Here is a 25,993-nt window from a genome sequence, read left to right as displayed (position 1 = left end):
TTTTCTTTACACAAATACGGAAAATTTTTTACTGTATATATATATTTACAAAGCTACCTGAGAAGATAATTTTATTAAGATTTATTTATGTAGTTAGGAGATAATAGATGACAAATATTAGCAGATGCTCAAGTTGTGGTATCGAATCTCTTGTATATCTATTTTTTTCTTTATCTCTCTCACTCTTTATATATATGAAACTTGGGTTTTTGGAAATTATATATTACAAGCTACTGGATTTAATAGTGTACAACACCCTTGTAAAGTCATCCTCTTTCATTTGACTTGGGTTTTCTATTTTATTCGGGGGCTGTGTTAGCATTGTTGCACAAAAAAGGAATGCATAAATCAAAGCGTCGTATACAGAACGCGAGGTAACAATGATATCGGTGTGCTTTAGATCGTTTTAGTAGTTACCACCTCTACTTCTTACTTTGTAGTCTAGTGTTATGTAGTGGATAGGATGTGTATATAATTCTTTGGAGCGCTACCGCGTCAAAGGAATTGGAGGAATTCTATGATGGCATTTTTTTTTGCGTCTAAGAGGCGCGACCACAATACCTTGCGATGACAAATTACTTTTTAGTCGTTGAAAAACAGAGAAAGACAAAGTGTCTTGTGAAAATTTTAGTATACCACTTTTTCTACTAAAAAAAAAAATCATAAATAAATAAAAGTCAGTTATTTTTTTTTAGTTGATTAAAAAAATTATTAAAAAACGAAAAGTGTACTAGTTAACTATAAAAGAGTGATATAAAGCAAAGTAAAGCAAATAAAATAAATATAAAGTTCTTTTTACTCATTGACGACAATTCGTTCGTAAAACTTGTGTGCAAGAGTTACGAGTTCACCAGGCGATAAAGTCTGGGCTCGTAGAACGCCCTGGAAAAAAATAAAAGTGAAAAAAAAAAATAAAAATAAAAAAGATTAAGAGAGAGAGAAAGAGAGAGATACGAGCAATGCAGAGATTTTGTCGGCGGTTAGTTTGTTTTATGGCGAAGCCAATGTTCAGAAGGAAGTTTGTGCTTATTCTTTCTGGTCCATCTGCACTTTATGGCCCTTTAAGGAATTTAGCCTAAACATAATTGATGGATTGTACTTTTGCCAAGTAAATAGACGATGTTCTTTGTCTACCCATTTATAGCATTCACTATATACACCTAATCTATTAAGGTAAATCTATATTATCATTATATATATGTATATTATACTATTTTGTATGGTTACAACACGTGTACACCTTTATAATAAGTATAAGATAGCTATAAATTTCTCCTGCCATATACTTCTATTTCCTGTAATAAAAAATTTAATAGTCCATTCAGATCAAACCACTATAAAACTCATTCACTAATACATCTAAATCTATAAGATTATTTTTAAACTTCCCACTAAGAATATTGAAAATTTTCAAAGAAAAAGGAAGTTATTGGTTTCGATCCGATTTTCGAAAACCGAGTTTTCAACAGATCTTGACGTTTTGAGGTTCTAGGAAGCTATTCTGACTATTTTCAAAATGATGTTCGAGTATGTTTGTATGTATGCAAATATTCTGTAACTTTTGAATGAATGAACCAGTTTGGCTTCTTGAGGTAGTGTTTGAAGCGGCTCTTTAATTCCAACAATTTGTGAGAATTTGACTATAATCGGTACAGTAAATTCAGAGAGATTCCGAAAAATAAATTTTTTCGGATAACTTGTAATGTATTCGATGGATTGATTTCAAAATCTAATAAACTCTAAAACTTTATAAGCCGCCTCGAATATTTTTTTCTAATAGAATCGAAATCATTGAACTAATTGATAACAGTTTTTTTAACGTTAGTAATTAAAAACTGCATCAAATGTCATCTTGAATGTCAAATCGGTTCATTATTTCCGAAGATATTGCTGGTATAAAATAAGAAAAATAACGATTTACTTCATTATTTTTTTGACTCCCGCTAAGAAAATAGAAAATTTTCAAAAAAAGGGGAAGTTATTGGTTTCGATCCGATTTTCGAAAACCGAGTTTTGATCAGATCTCGACGTTTCGACGTTCTAGGGAGTTATTCTGACTAATTTCAAGATGATGTCCGAGTGTATGTATGTGTGTACGTACGTACGTGTGTATGTAAATATTCTGTAACTTTAGAACGGATGAACCGATTTTGATCGTCAAGATGGCATTCGACGCGGCTTGTCAATATCTAAAAGCTGAAAGAAAATTGAGCTTGATCGGTAGGGCTCGTTCAGAGATATTCCAAAAATAAAATTTTTTCAAAAATGTTTTTTTTTTGATAACTTGTAATGTGCTCGATGAATTGATTCCAAAATCTACTCAGCTCTAAAACTTTATAAACTGCGTCGAATGCCACCTCAACTATCAAAATCGGTTCATTTGTTCAAGAGAAACCGTTTTCGAAAGAACTTAAAAAAAATTTTATTTTTATTTTTATTAAAATTTTTCAAAAACGACTAGATAAATTAATTCCAAAATCTGATCAGCTCTAGAACTCAATGAAACGCGTCGATTGCCACCTCAACCGTCTCAATCGGTCAATTCGTTTGAGAGATATCGTTGGAGAATAAATATGGTAAAAAACGTTTTTGTTTCGAAAACAATGGCATATAAACGTATTTTCGAGCTCAAGGAGCTAGAGAATAGCGGGAAGTTTTGGGGCTGGCCCGCAGGGTCAACCGATAGACAGATTTTTTTGTTATTGTTTATTACTTGAATTTTCGCAATGGATGGTGCGAAATTACTATTTTTGAGCTTAAAGAGCTAAAAAATGTATCAATCACAGTATTTTTTATTTTTTACTACATCAATTTATGTTTAAATAAATTTTTTATTTTTTCACAATTAAAAAAATTTAAATAGCTTTGAAATTGATCTTGCCACTTGCAAAAAGTATTTTTTTTTCTTCGTAAAAAAGATAAATAGTTTTTAAAGTACTAGAGTAAGGCGTTACATTTAGTGATAGACGACTGAAAGGTCAGAGTGTTAAATCAAAAAATTTATTTTTATCAAAAAACAAATGTATTGAGATAAAGAAGGTACAGAAATAATAAAATACGTGGAATTGAGTTTATAATGATTCCGAGACATTTAACAGGGATGTTTTTAGTATGAGACAATTGGGTGTGAGGCCTGGTATGATTTTTTGGGAAGATCAGCATCTGAAGAAGGGTACAGTGGTAAAAATAAAAAGGAGAGATTAGTTTTCGGTAACTAGTAGACGCAATGGGTTCACAGTTTAGTATCTTTTTCCAGGGCTGGATAGCTTTACTTTTGAAATAGCATGTGCTTTGGGCGTTAACCAAAACGAAAGAGATATACTGCTTTGCTCGAGTATTTATGGCATATCCGCACTCTTCGTCTGATATATATGCTTGACTTGGAATGTCTCACACACGACACACTACAGATAATTGTTTCGAGAAGTGTGAATTGCGCGGTTATTAACTTGGCTTGTATCTTTTTATGCTTTTTTTCTGAGCCATTAAATATTTTTTATCTGGCTCATACTTATTAGCAAATGAGTGAGGCGTCAATCTTTTGAGTTTAATGTTGATTCGAAAAAATGTCCTAGAATCGTAAATAAGTAGACTATGAAGCCATTTTTTTTTTTTTTTATTAGTTATAGCTAATGTATGATAATATTATTTTATGTATTTTTTTTTTGCTTCGATGTATATTATAAAGACATAAATATGAATCACTACTATTATATACATAGTTTTAATATTTAATATATGCTTGTATGTTTATTATTCATGTGGTAGTTCATTATATATTTATTGTCGATGTACATAATCTATAAATTAAACATTGATAATTTTTTTTTTTTGCCTGAAGGTAATTCATGAATCAGTAATTTAGTAACCAAAATAATAATCATGATTTATTTTTAATTTCTAATCGAATTCCATGATTATTTTTTTTATAATATTTATAAAATTAAATTCTACTTTTTTACATTAATGACAGAATTTTGTAGAAAGTCTAAAAATAACTATTTTACTGGATGAATTTTTTTTTGTCGGCTCAACATATATATTTTTTCGTCCGATTTCACATTGACAGTTGTCATGGAATGAATTGTTTATTTTTATTAAAAAAAAAAAAAATCAAAATAAAAGATTTATGAAAGTTAAATTATTATTAATATCTACAAAATACGATAATTGTTTAAATTCAAGAACATCATTATGATTTTTAGCTAATAAAAAATTTACAGGGATCTAAAATGAGAAAAAATGTGAAATTAGTTCGTCAGATAAATCGAGTAGATCGAGCAGTCTTTATAAAAAATTGAAACTAAAAAAAAAAAAAAAATTAGAGATAGATAAAAAAATATGAAAAATGGGGTAAGACTATCGGATATCAAACAGGTATTCCTTTGTTACGAGGAGTGATAATTGGCTGGATCGAAAAATGAAATAGAAGCATGAGAAAAAAAAAACTATATACTTGCGTCAAAAGGTTTACTATATGTACTACTTTATAAGAAAATATAAAGGGCAATAAAAGACACCTGAGAAGGTGAACTAGGGCAATTAGTATCGGATGTCGATAGATCGGTCCTCTATGTAGCAACCTGCGTAAAATAGCCCGCGGCTGCAGCCCAGCAGGGTGCAACCTGTAAAAAGTTTCAGTGAAGAGACGAGTCCGACCATTCATTCATTCATAAATATATATATATATATCCAGCGTATTTAGGACAGAACACTAATGGCACTTTCAGCTTCTCATTCAAAGCTTACGTACTTTCTTATATCGTGCGGTATCCAATTCATGGGAAACCATAAGACTCCTCGACCTCGTCTTCGTCGTCACGAAATGCTCTACTGTATTTATTATTATACACTTTATTCTTTCCGAGGATGATTATTAGAAAATTATTATTATTTTCTCAGTATGCCGACATATTTGTAAATTAAATTTTGCCTGGAGGATTTTTTAGGATTTAAAATACTTTAAATGCCAGAAATTATGCTCAGCAATCCATTGGATATTTTTAGAAACTATTTATAAATCAATTATTTAAAAATATTTATTTGAAATATAATAAAATAAAAATAATTGACTGACAGCAGAGAAGAGTTATGAATATTAAAAAAATATTTATTGATCCAGATTGTTGTATTTGGTGGAATTTTCACTCTATAGCAAGCCCAAGGATATATTATTTATCGATAGACGATGGGCCACTGACGTAAAGACCACCCTTGGGATTCTAGTTGACTGCAGATTTTCCTGCTCGATAAATATCATTCGTTCCGATACTCAAGGATACCCGAAGGGTTTCCCTGAAACCCCAACCATCTAGGATACCAAGACTACACATTATATATTATATACTTACTGGGTACACCAGAACCAGCCTCTGCCTCTCAGTGTAACTAAACTTGAGGGGCCGCTTTTACGTGCCTCTCTTGTTCCATGTGCTTGTCTTTTATTCTTCCATGCATCTGACCTCTTCACCCCATATTTGACTTATGAAATCTCAGGCATTTTTTTTTTTTTTTTGTTTGCTAATCTTCGATAATTATTTTCAAACGTGTTGATGTTGATTCGGTCACTTCCCAAAAATTTTTTTTATTAAATCGTTAGTTTTTTTATATGTATGTAGGGAAGAGGGGGGGGGGGGGCAGGGTACTAAAGGAAATACTGCGTTAAATATTTTTTTTTTAATAATATTCAAAGATAAATAGAAAAAATTTTCAGTTGCCGTTAAAAAAAAAATCTCATTTTTGCGGGCAAAATAGTACCCCTAAAAAAGGTGCAAAAAAATTTTTGGATATTAAAGAAATTTGATTAAATTAAATTTTTTTGTAAGTGATTTACATAAAGAAAAATTACATTGTATATAATTATTGGATACAAAGAAAGAAAAAATTTTTTTAATAGTTTTTATCATAAAAAAAAAGTCACTAACATTTTTCGACTGACTCGATTTTTGAAAAAGTTTAACAAAAAAAAAATCAAAATATTGCTTAATTATATTTACAAAAGTGATTTCGGAATGTTTCAAAACAAAATTTTGTTTTTATAAAATTTGGGAGTACCCTGTTTTGCCCCTTGTCCTTTATATATTTTTGAAAAAGTAGAAATCGGGTCGTTTAGAATTGAATAAAATAAAAAAAAATAAATAAGTGAGCATTTGAAGACAAAATAGTAAAAGTGAGAGTAGTTGAAAAAATAACAGTAGTCCATTTCCGTTTCTCATCAGAGCACGGATTGACCATAAAACTAATACATCCGTAGGGAATCCTATTTAGAGGGTAAAGTTTACTTGGAATTTTATACGTACCCTATAAACATAAATCGATTCCAACCCTCAGATTCATCAAAGACCTTAAGTATCGTCAAAATTTTTCAGACAAATTTGCCACGTGGCTTTTAACGTCCACTCTATCTTGTGACGAAGAGCGGAAGATGGAGAGCAAGTAATAAAAGTTATAAAATCAGATAATTTTTTCAAAAGTAGATCCCTCATACAATTTATTATTTCTAACTTAATGCATCTAATACATTATTAATGTAAATAAAAATTAACTTTGAAATATAATCGCGTTAAATTTTAAGGTTTTTAGCTTCAGAAGAACTGAATTATTAAAAACGGTGACTATTATCGTTAAAAAAAATTTGGGCAACATTTTTACTGCCTCCTTTAGCAGCTCCAAGAATCATTGCGAATTCAAGCAGCATTTTTTCTGTGAATCCATTGCTGAGGTAGAAGATAAAAGTATAAAATAAAAAAAACTAAAAAGATCCAAGTGGTCAAGATGACTTGAGTTTATTTCGTATAGTCCGCGAAAAGTCTTTTAACGTCTTTTGGGAATTTCTCGTGATGGTTTCGTCGTTGGTTGATGCTGACCGGGGCCATAAAGATAAATAGTTAGCCAGCAAATTTACACAATTTGGGGTAAGCGACGCGACGGGGCTCCGGTTCAATATCTTCTTCTTCTTATTTCATTTCTTTACTCTTTCTTGCCAACAGTAAATGTTCAAAAAAGGCATTATTTTTTTTTTCATCTTTCTCAGTGTTATGCTTTTGCTTGATCTACTCTCTACTCTTACTGCTACACACTGTATTAGGTTTTAGTGTGTAAGATGGATACGTAAAAAAAAGGCCAATCTACGGAAATTGGTAAGAGCAACGAACCAATTTCCGACCAAGACCCGCAAACGCTCAACCATCTTCAGGGTCACTCGGGGTGAGAGTTAATCGTCGTTAAAACGATCCTCGTTAACGCGCCGAAAAAACAATTTTTTTTTTTCCTCATCTTAACAATATTTTTTCTTTAAGCGTAAATCTACTGATTTTTATCTCCACCTCCACCTTCACATTTTTTATTTCTCTTTACCTCATCTTCAAGTTCCTCAGCTCGCTAAATTCCTTTGGATAAGCGATAAATCGAATCTCGATTAACGTCGACACGATTTGCGGTTCACTTTTCAACACCCATTGTAATAATTGCGTCAATTATTTATTTATTGCATCAAAGTACACGATTAAATTTGTGTTTAAGTGCAGTCAGTATTGTTACGAGCAAAAATATAAATTTATTTGGTATTATAAAAAAAAGGATTTTTTTTTTCTTTTTTTTTTTTTTTTAGATATACATTCCTGCTGCTTGCAAGATACAATTTTAGTTTACCGGACCACCGACAGCTCTTTCTCTACCGCCGGTCATTAACATTCCCAACGCAATTGCCCACCCCCACATCAAAAGCGACCAAGGTATTTTTTTTAAATATTTTTTTTTTTACAACAAAGTTTCTTTTATGTTTATATACCGCAGGTTAACCACAGAAATTACAATTTAATCGTTGATTAAGGTAAAATATTTTTATTTTCCCGTTATAGGTGGCAGCACCGATCGATCGAGTTTCTGTGCAGATAAGTAACTTAAAATAATTTATAAATTTATTCAAATACAATAAATGAACTTTTTAATTATAAAACTAATACTAAATAAATAAATAGATAAAAAAAAATTTGTTTATTATAAATGTTAAATAATAAAATATAAAATAATTGTAAATTGCATTGGAGTTTATAAGAAGTAAAGAGAAAGAGTGAGTAAGTAAGATAAAATATTTAATCTCAATTCGAATAAGAGGCATTTTGTCTCTTGAGTGTCGCGCGCGGCCTCATCACGTGAATTACAGAGCTCGTGCGGTCCACGGTACCGAAGAGTCGCGTGGATAGGCGGAGAAAAGACGATGAAAGCTTGAGCTCAGCATCTTCAGTCTACAAAAGATAAAAGACTAAATATCTTTGTCATTGTTGTGATGATGACACGAACTGATCCTCAGGATCTTAAATTCAAGGGTTGGGGTTTTTGTAAAATTACATTAAAGCAAAAGAAAAAAAAATTATTTACAGCGACAGACGACGCGGCGATGAAAGATAAAATTAATGAATTTTATTTATGTAAGAGTATTAAAAATAATTAATTTTTTTTTTATTTTTATACGAGAGTTAGAGTGCGTGAAATTGATGGAATAATTTATTATTATTATTGTTGGTGTTATTTATTGATTGAATTTGAATATTAATGATGATGGCGGGTGTATTGTATGTAGTGAAGAAGATTGAAAATACACGGATGTAAGAGAGTCGTCATTGGGGTTTATATATTGGACATGATCGCGATATGTCGGCGGCGCACGTCTCGATGAAATGAGGAGCGGCAATGGCAAATAAATCGCCTCGCCCGCGTCACGTTTCGATCCCAACCGAGAACGAATGCTCATGAAAGCTTATGATGGACCCGCACGAACCGCTCTCAATGCTTTTGATCTTGCCGCTCTGGTCACAATATTCTCTAGTGGTACAATCTGCGGTCCAGTTGACACGGAACGCTACGTCTTACGTAGTATTACAATTCTGTCCAAGTTTTACTCAAACGTAGAATTTTTTTTCTTTTCTTAATTTATTAAACGCCTGTAAGAATTAAATGAGTCGCATTGTAAAACTGGATTTGAAATTTATAATTAAAATTAAAATATTATTCTAGGATTACATAATACTAGTAATTTATTATTACACTGTAAAAAATCACCAGGGTAAGTCCAAGCGGTTTAGGTATTAAAATTGGCGGTGTTAAATTTAAAACCCCGAAAACGGTGAGAAAATAACGCCGCCGCCGGTGTAAATACTTTTTACCGGTGTTAAAATATTTTACTTTGGGAATGTGTGCATATGTGTGTGCGCTCGTGAACTTGAGTGAGTATGTGTGTGTGTGTTTGAGTGCGTGTGTGTGTTTGAGTGCGTGTGTGTGTTTGAGTGCGTGTGTGTGTGTCAAGATATTTTTTGCGTTTTATAAGCTTCCCAAAGCTAATGGTCTGAGGCGGACGCAGTTTACCCCGTTTTTACACCGGTATTTTAACACCGCCGAATTACGCCTCCTACAGCGGTGTAACATCATTTTAACACCGCTCTTTTTACAGTGTATAGACTCTAAAGAAAGTATTTAGGAGGAATGATTTTTTTTCCTTTGTATCGAAAATCTATTTAATGTATAACTATACAAGTGATACTTTTCGAGAAAATTAAAAAAGTTTACGAATTGCATTTTTTCTATTATCAGATAAATCATAACGAATAAAAGCTGTTATTAATGAAGTTTAATTTTTATTGATAGCAACGGGGGGAGGGGGGGGGCTGAAAAAATCACATAAGCTTTTTGCGATACAAATATGCTGAATTTTATTTTGTCAATTGTATTCAAAGTAGATAAAAAAAAATTCCCATTTGCCAGGACAAAAAAATTTTTTTTTGTGGGCAAAACTGGGTAATTTTAAAAAAGTGAACAAAAAATTTCGTTTCTAAATTTTGTGTATATATTGTATACAAAAATATAGTGACTTGCCCGAATCGTGGACTCAATATCAGCATTGTAACAATTATTAGTGGGCTCATGACTCATGCATTGGTATTTCTGCAGACGATATTAATTTCATATGCGATTATTGTAAATGAATTTAAATTATTGCTCAGATTGTTCAATAAAATGAATTTAAATTACATAACATTTTACATTTATTTTATTACACTGTAATTGATCGAAAGTGAATTCAGAGCGAATGTCGAATTTAGTAAAATTCGAATTCACTCCGTCACTTGGAGTAGCGAATTTAAAAAAAAAATCACTTCGCATACGGATGAGTTTTAATGTTCTCTCTTTTGGCGTAAAAATTTCACTTCGAGGGGATTAAATGAATAAAAAAATTATCCGCTCCTAATTCACTCCGGATTTAATCTGCCTTTATTCCTAAAATTTTTTGTAGTGAATACATAGAAAATTTATTAAAATAATATACTTAGTTTAAAAAAAAATCTAAGAAAATAATTCAATTTACAGAAGAAACTGATAATTTTGTTTAAAGGTGATTCGAACTGAGAAATATTAATGCATCTTTAAAATTATCTAATATAAAAAAAAATAATCATTACAGTCAATGATAGACGTTAACATTTTTTTAAACCCAGAATAAAATATACCAATTGAAATAATATCTGTATTATACGAATAGCAGGTATGAAATGTAATTATAATATTTATTATTCAAATCCATCATTGAACTACGACTAAAACACCCATGTATCATAAATGTCCGAAATAACATATATTATACAGATACTAAAAATATAATATAATAACTACAACTAGCCAAATCCAGCATTGATCTGAAACTAAAATATCGTCATGTATATCCAAGTGTGCACATAAATTCATACATATCATTTATACTCTATCATATAAATCAAACAAAGCATTACCCTTGCATTCAATATCGTAGATTACAAAAATATACCGTAGCTTGCTAGCTATTCCTGTCTTTTCCTTATGCTCAGCTATAGACCTCCCGTATATATATATATATATATATATATATATATATATATATATATATATATATATATATATATATATATATATATATGGTACTTTATCAAAAATAAAAACCGTCATACATTCATCCATCGCGTGTGTCCAATACATTTTTCGATGGACGCTCGAAATAATATTTTTAGTCCATCACAATACTAAACCTTAAATATCTATTTATATATATGCTGCATTATCTCCCGCGATCCTTGCATTTTTTTCAGCATTTAAAATTGCATTGCCTTCTCTACTCCTATACTATTTAGCAGACTCTGTTATCCAGGTCTCATATACCCTTGGCATGAATCCTGGCTACAAATAGGCATATAGAAGCAGTAGAAATAATAAAAAATAAAAAACCATCTCAAGAAAAATTAATAACCACTTATTCAATGTGATCATTATATCAAGTCAGTGCAATAAAAATCAAGTGCTTTAATTATTTGTTATTAAAGTTTATTTCTCTATCCTATTATATACTACATTTTTAATCAGTCTTTCAACCTTTATATATTTTTGCATCTCATCGTTAAATAAATAATAATTTTTTTTTTTCTTACGAAATAAAAAATATGAACGGTAACTATTTTTCGAGGATGTTTTTTTACTTAAATTAAATTATTATATAAAAGGAAATAAATACATAAAATATATATGAATATAACGATTATTTTATTAAGCAAGAAAATTTAAAAAATTAATATTGTTCCGGCGGATACATATTACAAATATATGACTAGGACATTTACCATTTACTAGATTCACAAACCGTAGGTTATAATTCGCAATGACAGCGAACAATTTTTTTTCATAATATATATATATAACCTGGTGCACGATTGGCTGCACTGTTTAAAACACATGCAATCATATACCTACACATCATTATTATTTTTTATGGTTTCGCAATGACTACAATATTACATATATATAAAATTTGTGGTTTAATTTTGAGCGTACTATAATTTTATGCTTCACAAATTTTATTTATGAAAATATCATATATCTATATATTGTATAGTAGTTAGGAGTTGAGAGTTAGGATGAGTAAGAGGCTATAAGGGTTAGTAGTTGATTCATTAATGATAGTTTTATTGCAAGAAATAATCTCACGATAGAGAGAAGCTCATGAAGCTGCATTTTTGGTGTATCACCCGGCGCGACCTGTTGGCGCGGGAATTTATAATTTTTATTTAGCTGAGTACTGGCTGATGCTGAGTCTATAATCGTATATGCAAATGGTCAGACATCAGCAGACAGTGCGCTGGCTGAGGCAATCGTCTCTCGAGCAATCGTGACTTATTAAGTCGTTCTAACATTTTTTTATTTGATCACGAGAATGTTTAAACGTAAAACCCTGCATTGGGGCAAATGCCTACCTTGACCCCAGCAATATAACAGGTCCTTAATAAAATGATAAATAAATACTCACAGCAATAATAAACACTGGATATATGTTTTTTGTCTATTAACCGATAAAGTTAAGTAAATTTTTTTTTCTTTAATTTATTTATTTATAAAGAGACCCAACAGCGATATGGCCAATAACAGGGTCACAGTAAGATATACATTAGGGTGCTTCAAAAAAAAACTTTAATTTTTTTTTTTCGCTCTTACCCCCTGAAACGTTAGTGGTTGCCGAGAAAAAAATCCTCCCAAAAGATGGGCTCTCTAGCTCAAGTCTAAGAGGTCGCTATTTTAATTTTAATTTCCCATCTGATTAACATGTAAAAATTTATTTTTTCATTCAAAGTGTAATTACTCATAAGCTGCTCAATATTTTTCAAATCTATACATAAATTTCCAAAGTTGATTTCTCAAGCTTTCCAAAACCCTATGACAAGTCATAATTATCCCTAATTGAACCTAGCAAAAAAAAAAATCGAAAATTAACAATTTCATTTTGAAATACAAAATCGATACTTTTCAGATAGCTTCAATTGACATTTGAATAATGGTAATTATGACTTGCCATAGGGTTTTGGAAAGCTTGAGGACTCAGCTTTAAAGTTTTATGTATAAATTTGAAAAATATTAAGCAGTGTACGAGTAATTACACTTTGAATAAAAAAATAAATTTTTACATGTTAATCAGATGGGAAATTAAAATTAAAATAGCGACCTCTTAGAGTTGAGCTAGAGAGCCCATCTTTTGGGAGGATTTTTTTTTCGGCACCCACTAACGTTTTATGGGGTAAGAGCAAAAAAAAAAAATTAAAGTTTTTTTTTGAAGCACCCTAATATACATAAGTATAACAAAATGATGGTGTGGTATCGAGTTTTAGCATATCAAAAAAAAAATTATAAAATAATACATTGTAATTTGCCTTCCAAGAAGAAAAAGTAAAACAACAATATTGGAATTTAAAAAAAAATAAGATAACAAAAGAAACAAAAATTTAAATTAAACTATTTGGAGACAGGTTACTATTATATACAGTTACCAGTGTACATAGTTACCAGAACGTTTTAATTTCTTCAAGTGATTTTTTAAGAAATTAATTTTTTATAAAAAATAAATTATCGAAAAATTAATTTAGCGCATTAAATAAAAATATTTTTATTCCTCTCATTTAACGACAGGAAAATGTCAGTAGAACAATAATTATTATTAATAAGCAGGGACATTTGCGTGCAACTTAACTCACAATGGAAGTTTTACAATAAAAAAAAAATTTATTTTTTTAATTCAAGATATTTAAATTTAACGACATGTCATTGCTGCATCCGCATTGCTATACAAATTTCAGTTATGACTTTCCGGGAAACGTTGACAGATTTTTTTTATTCCTCAAGAAATCCTTTTGTAAAAAATTATTATTCTTTAAAAATTACCCTCGACGAAAAAAAAAAATTTACGAACAGGGAGTTTTTGTGTATTATTACAAATTAGACATTACATCAAATTAGCTCGATGTAATTCAAGACTTTTCTTTATCGAGCGTGTACAAATAATTTTTTTCAAAGTCAATCAACCTATTATTAATGCAGTACAAAGGAAATATTTTCGTATTGTAACTCTATTTAATAAATAAAAAATTAACTGTGTACATACGCGATTATGAGTTTTATCGGACAGATCAAGTGTATCAGAGTTGACGGTTTAAAAATTCATCGAGTGTAGAGTCGTCATTTATAAACAACACACATGCATACATGTTGTACATTATATAAATATATAAATATGCATTGACAGCAAAACGTCCAAGTTGTTCGTCACTTGGGGTTGTCATACAATTCTATTGTGACGACGTGCCCTACTCATGACGTGGGAAATATGGGGGAGCATTGTACAGCTACCAATATTACCCAGTCTTTTTATATACATATATATATATAATACTATATACCTATCCTCTGCTATATTGTGCTTGATTCTCTTTATCTTATAACACCCATAGCTAATCAGTCGATCATGTATTCTAGAGCTCGTATATATTCGCGTTGACAAATTTTCAAATAGAGATGATGATATATAGATATACGTATGCGTATTTTTCGTATGCTATTTACTATATATATATATACATTTTGATGGGGGATACTTAAGAGATGACGGCCCTATTTACACGATGATCGAATGATGATAGCTTTTCTATTTTTTTTTAAGCATCAATTACCTTTACTTTATCTATGATAACTGATACATTCATGCAAGATTAGATTTTTTGATTGATTATAAATTTATAATACTTTAAAACACGTGTCACATTATTTTTTTTTAATCAATTTATATGTGAACGAAAATATCGAATAAAAAAATTATGTGATTTCCTTGTATTATTTTTTTAACTTACAAATCAATGATCCAGATACAATTAATCAATGTGAGGGTAGAATTTAAATAGTTTAAGGCACTACGTTTATTGTGTTGAAGTGTTGTCCACTTTTTATGTATACATATTTAGTCGTGGCTGATGAATACACTGTCAAAAATCGGGAGTGAGTGCGATCGCGGATTTTATTTGAATCCAAATTCACTCCGTTACTCGGAGTTCCGGAGATTTTGAAAAAAAACACTCCGCTTACGGAGTAAATAAGGAGTTTAATTTTCCAGCGGAGTGATTGCAGAGTGATCTGGATTTTATTTAAATCCGCATTTACTCCAATGCGGTTTAATATTAAAACAAATTTCCCTTCGGAATTAAGTTTACTCCAAGGGGATGAAATAAAATACATTCATCCACTCTGCATTTACTCCGGATTTAATCCGCGTTGATTCCGAAAATTTTGTACAGCGTATCTACACAGAAAGAAGCATTTCCTGGCGCAAGAAAAAGTTTTCATTAAGTAATGAAAACAAAAATTTTCTTAGGACTATAAAAAATTTCTTAGCGCAAAAACTTTTCTTGGCTCAAAAAATTTTCCTTTACGATTCATAATCCAAAATATTTCTTAGGGCAAGTAATCATTTTTTTGGGGCTAGTAAAAATTTTTCGCGCCAAGAAATCTTTTTTTACTGTGTAGCTACTTATCTATTTTATTTAATTATTTTTTTTCTAATCGACTATTAAATTAATTTTGACTCTTAAAAATTCATGAAATTTATTATTCGAGTAAATAGTCATTAAAAAGATGTTGAGTTCATTTTTTTTTTTCAACCCCCATAACTTAGTTCACTCCATTAGATAGCAGATAATATAATGCGAGCAAATAGTCTTAAATCTGAAAACGAGGTATTCACCAACATTAGGCAAGCACAAAAAATCTTATTGCTCCTTCTTCTATTTTTTTTTTTACATACATATATATATATATATATATATTTTTTTTTTTGTGCGAAGCATTATGTCAACGCGTCGTTTAATCTACTGCACGGAGGGATGACACTTTGATATGTAAATACACACGCTGCAGAATAGACACATATACACATATAGCATCATTACTACCAGTAGATCTGAATATTACATGCACTACACTAATACACGCCATCTACACATTTATGCGTGAACAAAACTGCCGACAATGTGCATTTGCTTGACTGAACACGCCACAATGGGTACGGCTCTGTGTGAAGATTTAAGTCACAAGAAAGACACTAAAAATAAAAGAGTTGAGAAAAAAAAAGATAAAAACATTACTCCCCTTTTGTATAAAAGACATTCAATATCACCGTTATCTCTTATTCCTTTCCCAGCAAAACCGCGTCGAATTGAATCACAAAAATTCAAAGACAAAAAATTTAAATCCAATATCAGACCGCGTCATCCCTTATTTTTATTGATTCTGAATTCAAATTTCGCGCGGTTAACTTGCCGCCGATTTCACACCATCCCTAACCTGTAAATGAATGGTAATAATTGTGAAGAAACCAATTTAGTTCTCCGTTACCCATTAATCAGTTCTAGGTTAGTTCATATATGGATACATAAATATTTCTATATATACAAGTATTACCATTTGAACTCTCTCTTTAGCTGAATAGTGTACACGCGGAAGGCGACTTGCATTCATATACACAGAACAGCATACATTACACTCAAGAGACTCACTGTGGAGGCCTAATGGCGCCGTATCGCCCAGTAATCTTTGATTAATCGGTCTTTTAAAATTACCTTACGGTCACACCCTTAGAATGAAATGACTCGAAATGATAGCAGTCGTCGATAGGCACGGTCGCATGACAAACAGCAATGTTGCTGACATGTTTTGCTCACGTTATAGTACTCTCCTCTCGGCGTCGTCGTCCTCATCGTCGTCGTCGTAGTTTTCGTCTCTTTCTTATTCTTGTATATTTATATATTTAACTTATATACTCAACTAAACTTAACTACTTTGTAATACTGCAGTATATGTGTATATGAACTTCCCTTACGGGTTTGCTGAAATTAGCTCCAAGGTACATTATACATATGTTGTATGTACTCTGGGCTCTGGTCTCTGCATGGTGCAACCAGCCAACCAACGCACGCAGCACAATATTTATAATGAAAGTAATTTAATATTAACGACGCCATTTTCTCAATGTCGATATCAAACAACGACTTTTTTCACGTGTACGGAGTTTTTTTTTTTTCATCGTCATAATTTTTGTTAATGTGTTTAATTTTATCTTTCGCACATACTTTGAGTCATTTGTGTATAGTTAATAAATTTTTTTTAATTTCTAAAAAATTAGGGAATACATTTTTTTCAAGCAGAAGAAGTTTTTTATCGAAACAATTGCAAGATTAATAAGGAAGTTTATGACATGATTGATTTAGTTGTAGAAACTTTCGTAAACAATTTACAAGAATCGTGTATTCTTAATGTAAGTCTTTACCGGGATGACGTCATATAAGTATATATATGTATATTGTATACTGACAGGTAAAGCCTTCCCACTGTCAGGTTTTACCTGGATAACAGGTGAGTAGGCGTTTCTTCGTCTCGGCCAATAACGTTGAGAGGCGGAACAAAAGCTTTTAAACCGCGATTTCTTAGCTTCAAACCGCGTGGATAAATTTACTTTATTTGTTATTTTTTGTTTTATTACAATGCTTGTGTACAGTAAATGGATATATGTTGATATAGATACCTGGTTTCAATAGAAACTATTAACAGTTACCACAATACCATAAATTATTAATCATACATTCGAGTTAAATAAATTTACTAACTAATTTTATTCATTGAGGCAAAAAAAAGCGTGAGTTGAACACTTCTATAACTCAGACGAGGGTGGCTATTTATAACATTGAAAAAGGGATAAAATAGAGGAATATAAATTAAGTATTCATTAATTCACGGAAAGAATAAATGAAATAATTTTAATTTTTTTTTTTAACAAATTTGTAAGTGTTACAAAGTAATAAAGCCTACTGTAGATACGTAATAATAATATAAATTAAGTAAAAATGGACCTCCTGAGAAGTTAATTTCGTGGTAGCACATCAAACATTAGATACGGTTGAAGTGAAGAGTTGCCGGGCCTCCCAGCTGTCCTCCCACGGTTTTAAGATTACAATTATTACCATACTTATTATTATTTATTCTCTCTTATCCTTTGTACGGCAAATGTTTTATATACATATAAATATATATACCTATACATTTATATTTTTTTTCACCGTAGAATCAATTACTCGCACAATATTTCTTATATTAATTAACGAAGTAATTGGAATTTAAAACAATTGATAAATAAACCTTGAACAATAAATTGATGAAAATTTCTAATGTTTACAGATATAACGGTTCGAAATATGATAAAAAAAAACCACAAGACATGTTGCTCAACAGGCAACACAGGCGCAACAGATCAAATCCCAATCCAAGTCAGCAGGAACCAAACAACAAAATAATCGTCAGTAAATCCTTCAACATCAAAATACACTCGTTTATTCATCGGCACAGTAGCGCACGTGCTAATACAACTGTAGACATCGTCATCAGCCAGCAGATGAAACCTGAGATCAGCAATCACGATCACGACTTTATTTTATAACATTATTTACTTTTTTTCAGCGTCATATTGTCGCCCAGGTCTGAGAGTACCACCCGCGATGATAATTCGCGTGGAAGTACCCGAGTCTTGCCGCCGTGGCGACCCCCGTTGCGTCATCACCGCGGGCCGAAAGGGCCCATCAAGGGGACTCAGTAACGCCCCTGAGATCCGAGACGCGCGCGGCACCCTTTGGCCTCGCGACCAAAAACTTTCCGTATAATCATTCTTTTTTTTTTGTTATTTCAATTTTTTACTCTCTTTTTTAAGTGCTTTTACATCATCGCAATGAACTGAAGAGGCGGCAAGAAAGTAAGATATAGAGCGTACATTTAGTTTGAGATTGACAGGCATTTTTTTCGAGGACAATGAAAAACTGGTAGCTCCGGTGTATAGTTATAGTTTACGCTGTACATAGTTGTGCAGAGTAACCTCTGGTTGTAGACCAAGAAAAAAGAATCGCGAACCCGTTTTCACGTCAACGCCCACCGGAAGCAGCTGGGAGCCACCGGTATGAATGCCTACGAATTGCTCCGTCAAGATATGGGAGCAAGGATCCGATTACGCGTGATATGAAAAAGAATTTTATTTTATAATATGTAAGTACGTTATATGGGTGACCGTTTTGGGCCATTGAACTGCTGCCGAACCCTTCGTTTGTTTAAGTCGACGAGTCTCTCCAAATTATTATGTGCCTATAAGTACACAGAGAAAAAGTTCATATGCACATTGAAATACATCACGAGTTAGTGATTTTTTATAGTTTTCGAAAGGGGCCGGCACAAAAAAGTGTAAAGATTTATTTTTTTAAAAATAGTGTCGCAAGCGTGAGTATGATTGATGAGACGTTGGAAGAATGATCGAATGGCTTGAGCTGCATGAGCTAATTGAGCGGAAGTTGGTCGTCCATGGGCCATAATCCAGAGGGAAACTAGCGTAGGATCAAAACAAAAAAATTGTGAATTTTTAAGAGAGTGTTATATATGTCGAGAGTCTGCTACTGATGCTTCCACGAAAAAGTTTTAACGCATCTGCATGATGCTGTATACCTACATCCACACAGATGACGCCAATTTGTTGGTCCTTTTGGATCCATCATGTAGAAGAAGGTCGAAATATATCCGTCATACAATGCATCCAACATCTGTGAAGCAGGACAAACATCAGGCACTCATAAGTGTCGAGCTCGAAGATTTTTTTTATGATTAAGTCTTGTGATGAGTTGAAACAGCGTACTGGTTATGTAGAAATATTTTGTGGATGTTTTTATATATTTGTATGTTATAAGTTATTCTTACTAACGAGAAGTTAATAAGCTTGTTGCAGACTCAAGGGGTGGACCCGGATAGTTTACGAGTTTAAAAAGCACATTGGCCGTGAAAAATTAAACATTCGAATCCTATCAAAGGCCAACGGGGATTCCTACAGTGTTCACTGACAGGTGGCTTCATCACCAACTGTGGCGCTCCGCCTTATGTATCTCAAAGACATATATTTTTCTTTTGTTCCAACGCGTTCATGAAAAAATAAAAAACAACAAAAAAAAAAAGTCGATGTTTATCATGAATCCAAGAGAAAATAATCTTTGAGGTTGCGGTCCAAAAATTTCTTTTTGCCCACAAAAGAGAAATAAATAAAAAATGGTCGTAATAACGGCGGTAAGAGGTGGAGCTGTTGAGGATATTCATCCAGGATCCAGCGAAGAATTTTCTTTTGTTCATAAACCGACACGGTTGCTGGCGGTATATTTACAAACAATAAAAGACACTCGTATTATATAAATGTCCCTAAAATATATAATACAGCAGTTTTGAATATTATGTTTGATCAACTCATTACTAGATACACCTCTCTGTTTTATTAAACTTCGACCATCTTCTTTGGCTTTGATATTTGTGCCCAAGTTTAGTATTTTACTTAATGTTTTCTTCTGCTTTATCGAATTGTCACGTACAATACTCATTCAGTTCAGTCACCCTAGTAACTAAAGTGTTACCAAACATCAGTAAGTATCTCATTATTAACAGACAAGTACTTTGACTTTGCCTAATAAAAGACCTCATTATTCCGACGTCTCGATCTTGTTCAGCATCCCAAGTGTTTGACTGGCACGTGTATCGAGTAAACGCCTACCCAACGAACGCATCATCAAAACGTCCAAAATTAATCCTAAACTAGATTCTTAACGAACTGCTTCATTAAAGTTGATCGTCTGTATACGTTTTTCTAACGTAAATATCATGCACACACTTTGTGACATACTTTTATAAATAAAATCAAACACACATATATTTATATTTAGATTTATAGGTTGAATACATCGAAAACCTTTTTTGTCACAGCATGTTACAACTATTTAATGTTCGCCGCGCCTTTAACGTCCTTTTCATTCAGCTCTTTTGACATCATCAGCAAAGCATCCATATAGAGAGCACACAGTGCGTGTCACGCCCACGACCCCGTCGAGATAATTTCAGTACTGGTTCCATGCATGATGTTGTATGCTGCCGTTGCTGTAGCACTCGTAGCTCTTACGCGAGGGTGCAATCTTCTTTGAGAGAGTGGATAACGTGTGCTCCAACTGGCCCCCAGGGTGTATATGTTAGCTGCCTCAGCACGCGTTAAGGCGTACCAGAGGTACCCGTACAACCGCCCCTGACGACCCCTAGGTGGTCCAGGGCGGCGTTGGGTGGTACGAGCTTGTCATATTCCTTAGATATGTGTACCCGAGACCCATCAGAATAAATAAATACCACCAACCCGTCCAGATTTTGTTTCAACCTACTTCTAAATTTGATGCCTTATGCCTTATGGTTCTACAATAAGTAACAAAAGCTGCCGCTGTGAAAATTTTCAAGTAGAGTAAAACAGAAGAGAAGTAAAAAATTAAATTAAAATAGGAATAGTATAAAAAAAAGGAGCCTTGAATTTTTTGTTTGAGCTAATAAGTTGGACATACAACGTGATATTTATGATGAACCTGCGGCGCTCAATAAATTATAATTAATGCACACTACTATATCAGGATACGTAACAAAAGAACCGGTAGCCGATTGCAGGGACGCATAAACCCACATGGCTCATTAACTGGCAGAATAGCATCAACCAAATCACTTTGGTCTTTTATAGCCTTATAGTGCCTGCCGAAAGGCTTACAGACTAAATGCTCACCGTTTTAAGTATTATAACCACGAAAAGACTTTACGAGCTGAGCATTAAAATTCTAAACGCGTTGAAAACAAAAATATTACGCATACGGTGTGGTCCTCGTGGATGCACACTCTTTTATTAAACCACCATCCATAAATGAATTCGGAAAGTTATCATGCAACATAAACTATTTTTTAAATTTTTATGATGCATCGTTAGTAGTAATTTGAATGCGCACTCACAACATAGATGAATGTATATACTATAGATAAAAATATTTTGAATTGAAGGCTTTGGATGAATAATACAGAAATGGAATTTAATTACAGACTTATCGATATCCTATTCTGTTGACAGTTTGTATGCAATGTTAAAATATACGTTTGCATATGTTGGCTGCTCTACTCGCTCTGGATACTGTCATTTGATTTGTACTATGTGTAGCATATATACGTTAGAATAAATGATTGCTGGTACCATGATGTCCCGATACTACGTGCAGTCAGCCCGGAATTTGCAGAAATGATTGATGAGGGAATATATACTCAGTCTGCATATACACACTGCTCTCTATCGCATAATTTTACGGTGGTAATGATACGGTCCGGTTTTGCTTCTGCTCCGTTTTCGCATCACGTAAATGTTATTCCCTCTTTCTTCGTTTCTATCTCTTCACAAACACCTCTACAACTTTATACACATAAATTTAATGTTGCATCTCTATATATATCTATCAATACAAGCCATCGGCCAAGTCACTGTGTCTTCAATGTATGTAATAATAGACCAAAGACCGTATATCTGTATCTCTCTGTACCGAGCACGTCACATGTTACTCCCTCATACGATATACAGAATACACTCATCGACTGCGCATCAAATATGTTACCACATTTATGTGTAATATATGTCATTGATAGTTTTAATGGGCAATGCTCTTTAATAATTGATAAATTTAGGGTGAACATGAAAGCTATAGACACGAAAACCTCTCATACATTTCAAATGAAGTGGATGCATTTGATATATTATTAGGATTTCAAAAATGGATAACTTTATTTAGAAAAATTATGATAATAAATAATAAATATTAAGTCAACGAGATATTCTCATTTTATTTCGATTGTTATATTTTCTTATTGACCATTTTTATGAACTGCTGTATATTTATATATAGATACGTGGAGAAATTATTCTTGATTGAAATGCTATAGTGTTAAAGCAATGTCGGACCATGTTGCCCACCTATCGGAAATTGAAATAAACACATACTATGACCATTAGGGTCATAAAAAAAATAGTCTTCTGATAGATTTTGAGAGCTTGACATTAAAATAAAAAAAAACTAGAAAACAATGCCGAATTCGAAAAAACTTTATTAGAAATAACTTCTAAGGAATAAAATTGTCTACAAAAAAGGTTCAATGATATTTTGTAATAGGTCTGATAGTTGCGCCGAAAAAGTGAAAAGATCTCAAAATTTAATATGAATTTGATTTTAATCTTAAATAACTTTTGAACAAATAGATTTATCAAAAAATGATAAGAAACTTTTTTTGTAGAGCATTCAATTACCTGCAACAATATGCCTCCCAATTATTCCTATGACGCATCGTTAGCTACTTATAAAAATCAGAAGACGTAAAAAAATTTTTTTCCATGTTATTCTTATGGGAAATAGAAAAGTGCGATGAGGAACCTCTTAATGTTAATATTAAGAGTTCTAATTTTTACAGACGTCTTTTTTTATCTAAATGAAACATTTGAACCTGTTTCCGAGAAAAAAAAAAATTTGTCATTTTTTGGATCACCCTAATGACCATACTAAAATTTCCAATGGTTATAGTAATTTGTGACCATCGTGTAATTGGTACATGTAGTGTTCATTTCAATTTCCGACAAATGGGCAACACGGTCCGGCATTACTATGACACCATAGCATTTCAAGCAAGAATAATTTCCCCGTGTAGATATGAGGAAAAATGTTTCGTTCCACCAAGTGATTGTTTAATTTCAAGGTAAAGTGCGAAAGTAATTAATCATATATACATGAGTCGGAACAAATAATAATATTATATATATACATATATGGGTGGAAATAAATTTTTCATCAAGCTTATGTTTATTAACAACAATAAGTTTTACCGGTTTTTCATTATACACTTATATTAGTTGGCGCTTTGAAATTATTTCGTGCATGCTCGAGAAAATTTATCATTATCATGTTTAACATTCTGCTACTGTTTTTTATTTATAATATACATTGTATTACTATATATACGAACTAATATTATAAATTTATGTATACAGAGATTCTTGGTACGATTATTTATAATACGTACAATCGAGGTTAATTAATTAAATTAAGTGATGGTTCCCTGGTAATTAATAAAATTGAGAATAATTTTTATTGCGATAAAGTTTAAACAAAATTATACGCATTGCATATTTTTTTTTAAATTAATATATGGTTCGTACCTTGCATGACTACGTTTATACTACATTACCGTCATGCAGATATAAATAGACAACTCATGCATATGACGGATGCAATTTACAAAACCAATTTGTAGAGGCAACCATTTTTTGTCCATGATAATATGTCTAAATAAATTCAAAAGTTTAATAGATTATAATTTTTGACAACCACCTGAATAAATTATCTATCAAATTTTTATTTCCGACAAAAGTTTTTATAAAATTTATTATTTGAAAGTGAGAAAACTCATGTAAAACTTAAATTTAAAACAATTTAAAATGTCGTAAAGATAATAATCGGGATTAAAAATAGGTAAAATAAATGCGCCGATAAAAATCATGTAAGCCAATTAGTTTTCTCTTATCTTAAACAGATCCTGCGGTCATGGTGGTTATAAAAAAGTCTTTGACGTTAGAAACTTAAAAAAAAAAAAGCGAGAGAATGGATGTAGACTTTAAACTGTAGATCATTTGGTGGTGTATTCAGAGTGCCAACGGGCTGTAAGATCACACACAAGAGGAAAAAAGGTGGCGAGATGGTGAGGGTGACGGCGCCAGCGAATCCTTTGAACCTAGTCCGCATCTTGCCGCTTCTTCAGGTAGCCACAGACACATTAGTCACTCCCTTCTCACCGTCATCCAGCAGTGAGTCTGTGCTACTCCAACTAGTGAAGATGATGAATAAGTATCTCTTGCAGTGGCTGCTTATCTCTCTTTCTCTTTCTCTTATTATTCTCTTGTTGACGAGTTTCTCTCTGTAATTCACTATTCATTCGTTCCTCTTGTCTATCCCACTGACTTGTAACTTTGCTACCATACCAAGGTATTAACCCTAACATATAAGGGATCCTCAGAATAAACTGGATGATAGTAACCCTAGGAAACTGATGCAGTCTATATATTTTTGAGCATAAACTAATTGCTCTAAATCCGTAATCACTTTGCCTTCAGTTACGCACGTCAAATTTTACGAAAACTAAATGTCTAACTGAAATTCTTTCTCAATCTTTTGTTACAAATATCTCGTTTTTTTTTTTTTTTTTTTTTTAACAGTAAAATATTCAATATTCATTTGATACGCTGACACGATGTTCATATTTTATAATTCATTCCGGTAATCAAATTTTATTTTTTTATCTAATGCCTTTTTGGTCACTTATTATTTTTTTTTTTCTTTTTTTTTTAAATGTGGAACTTGTAATCGAGTGTCCGGTGATTTGGAACCTGGCGCCGAGAGTTCGAATCACGATTTCATTATGAAGTAATTAAAAGTCATTACTAGTGGTATCCTTTTATTTAGTGAGAGGAGCGACGGGTGAAAGAAGCCGCCGACAATCGAGTGGCAGTCAGACCCTTGTCTTTGGACGTGATCATCTATCGAGATACGTCGGACACTTTGTGTTACGTTCGAAAATATATATTATATATAATATAACTTTGCTACTATATAGCTATATTTTTTATACAATATAATTTGATGATGTTACATGTACTCTCGAATACTCAGGCTCCCTTTATAGGACAATCTCCGGTCCAGAATGACCGGATAATAAAATAATGTAAAATTTTAAAAGGGACATTGATAAAATTTATTGAATCAGCTAATGGATTAATTTGTTGAAAATTTTATTTTTAACAGTAACTATAAAAAAAAAACAAGTCAATTTATTATGGCAGTTAGAAATTTATCTACTTCTTCAAATTTTTTTTTATAAAATAAATATAAGCAGTGCCCGGGTCAACAATAAAACTTGTCAGAATTTAAGAAGAAAAAGTCTATATCAAGTCGAAATTAACTTCACAGAAAAAAAAATTTATCGACTGAAAATAAATACTCGTATTCTTGATTCAAGAAAATTTTTTCGAAAACCTTAATTTTCTCGGATAAAGTAGAAATCTCCTCAAATTGAATTCATCCCTGATAGCCAAGTTGGCGAGAAACTGGCGTGAAACTTACAGCCGCAACGAGACACTAAGTTGGCCGCAAAAGTTAATACTTCCAAAGTTGATAGACACTTTCTGAGAAAGTTGGTGGCAAAAGTTGGAAAT

At 32.0% G+C, this 25,993-nt stretch overlaps 1 long non-coding RNA gene across 2 annotated transcripts; it reads left to right on the top strand.

The window, feature by feature from the left end:
- The first annotated feature begins 63 nt into the window (after positions 1 to 63).
- Positions 64 to 23,696, top strand: LOC130667985 (uncharacterized). 2 transcript variants are annotated; one of them, XR_008989938.1, is made up of 3 exons: positions 64 to 1,173; positions 7,610 to 7,733; positions 18,061 to 23,696. It is a non-coding gene; the product is annotated as an uncharacterized LOC130667985 (long non-coding RNA). The 2 variants fall into 2 exon arrangements; XR_008989939.1 differs by lacking the exon at positions 18,061 to 23,696 and adding an exon at positions 7,860 to 10,307.
- The last annotated feature ends 2,297 nt before the right edge of the window (positions 23,697 to 25,993 follow it).

The sequence above is a fragment of the Microplitis mediator genome, chromosome 5, assembly GCF_029852145.1.
Source record: "Microplitis mediator isolate UGA2020A chromosome 5, iyMicMedi2.1, whole genome shotgun sequence".
Classification (NCBI taxonomy): domain Eukaryota; kingdom Metazoa; phylum Arthropoda; class Insecta; order Hymenoptera; family Braconidae; genus Microplitis; species Microplitis mediator.
This window is presented reverse-complemented; position numbering and strand designations above follow the sequence as displayed.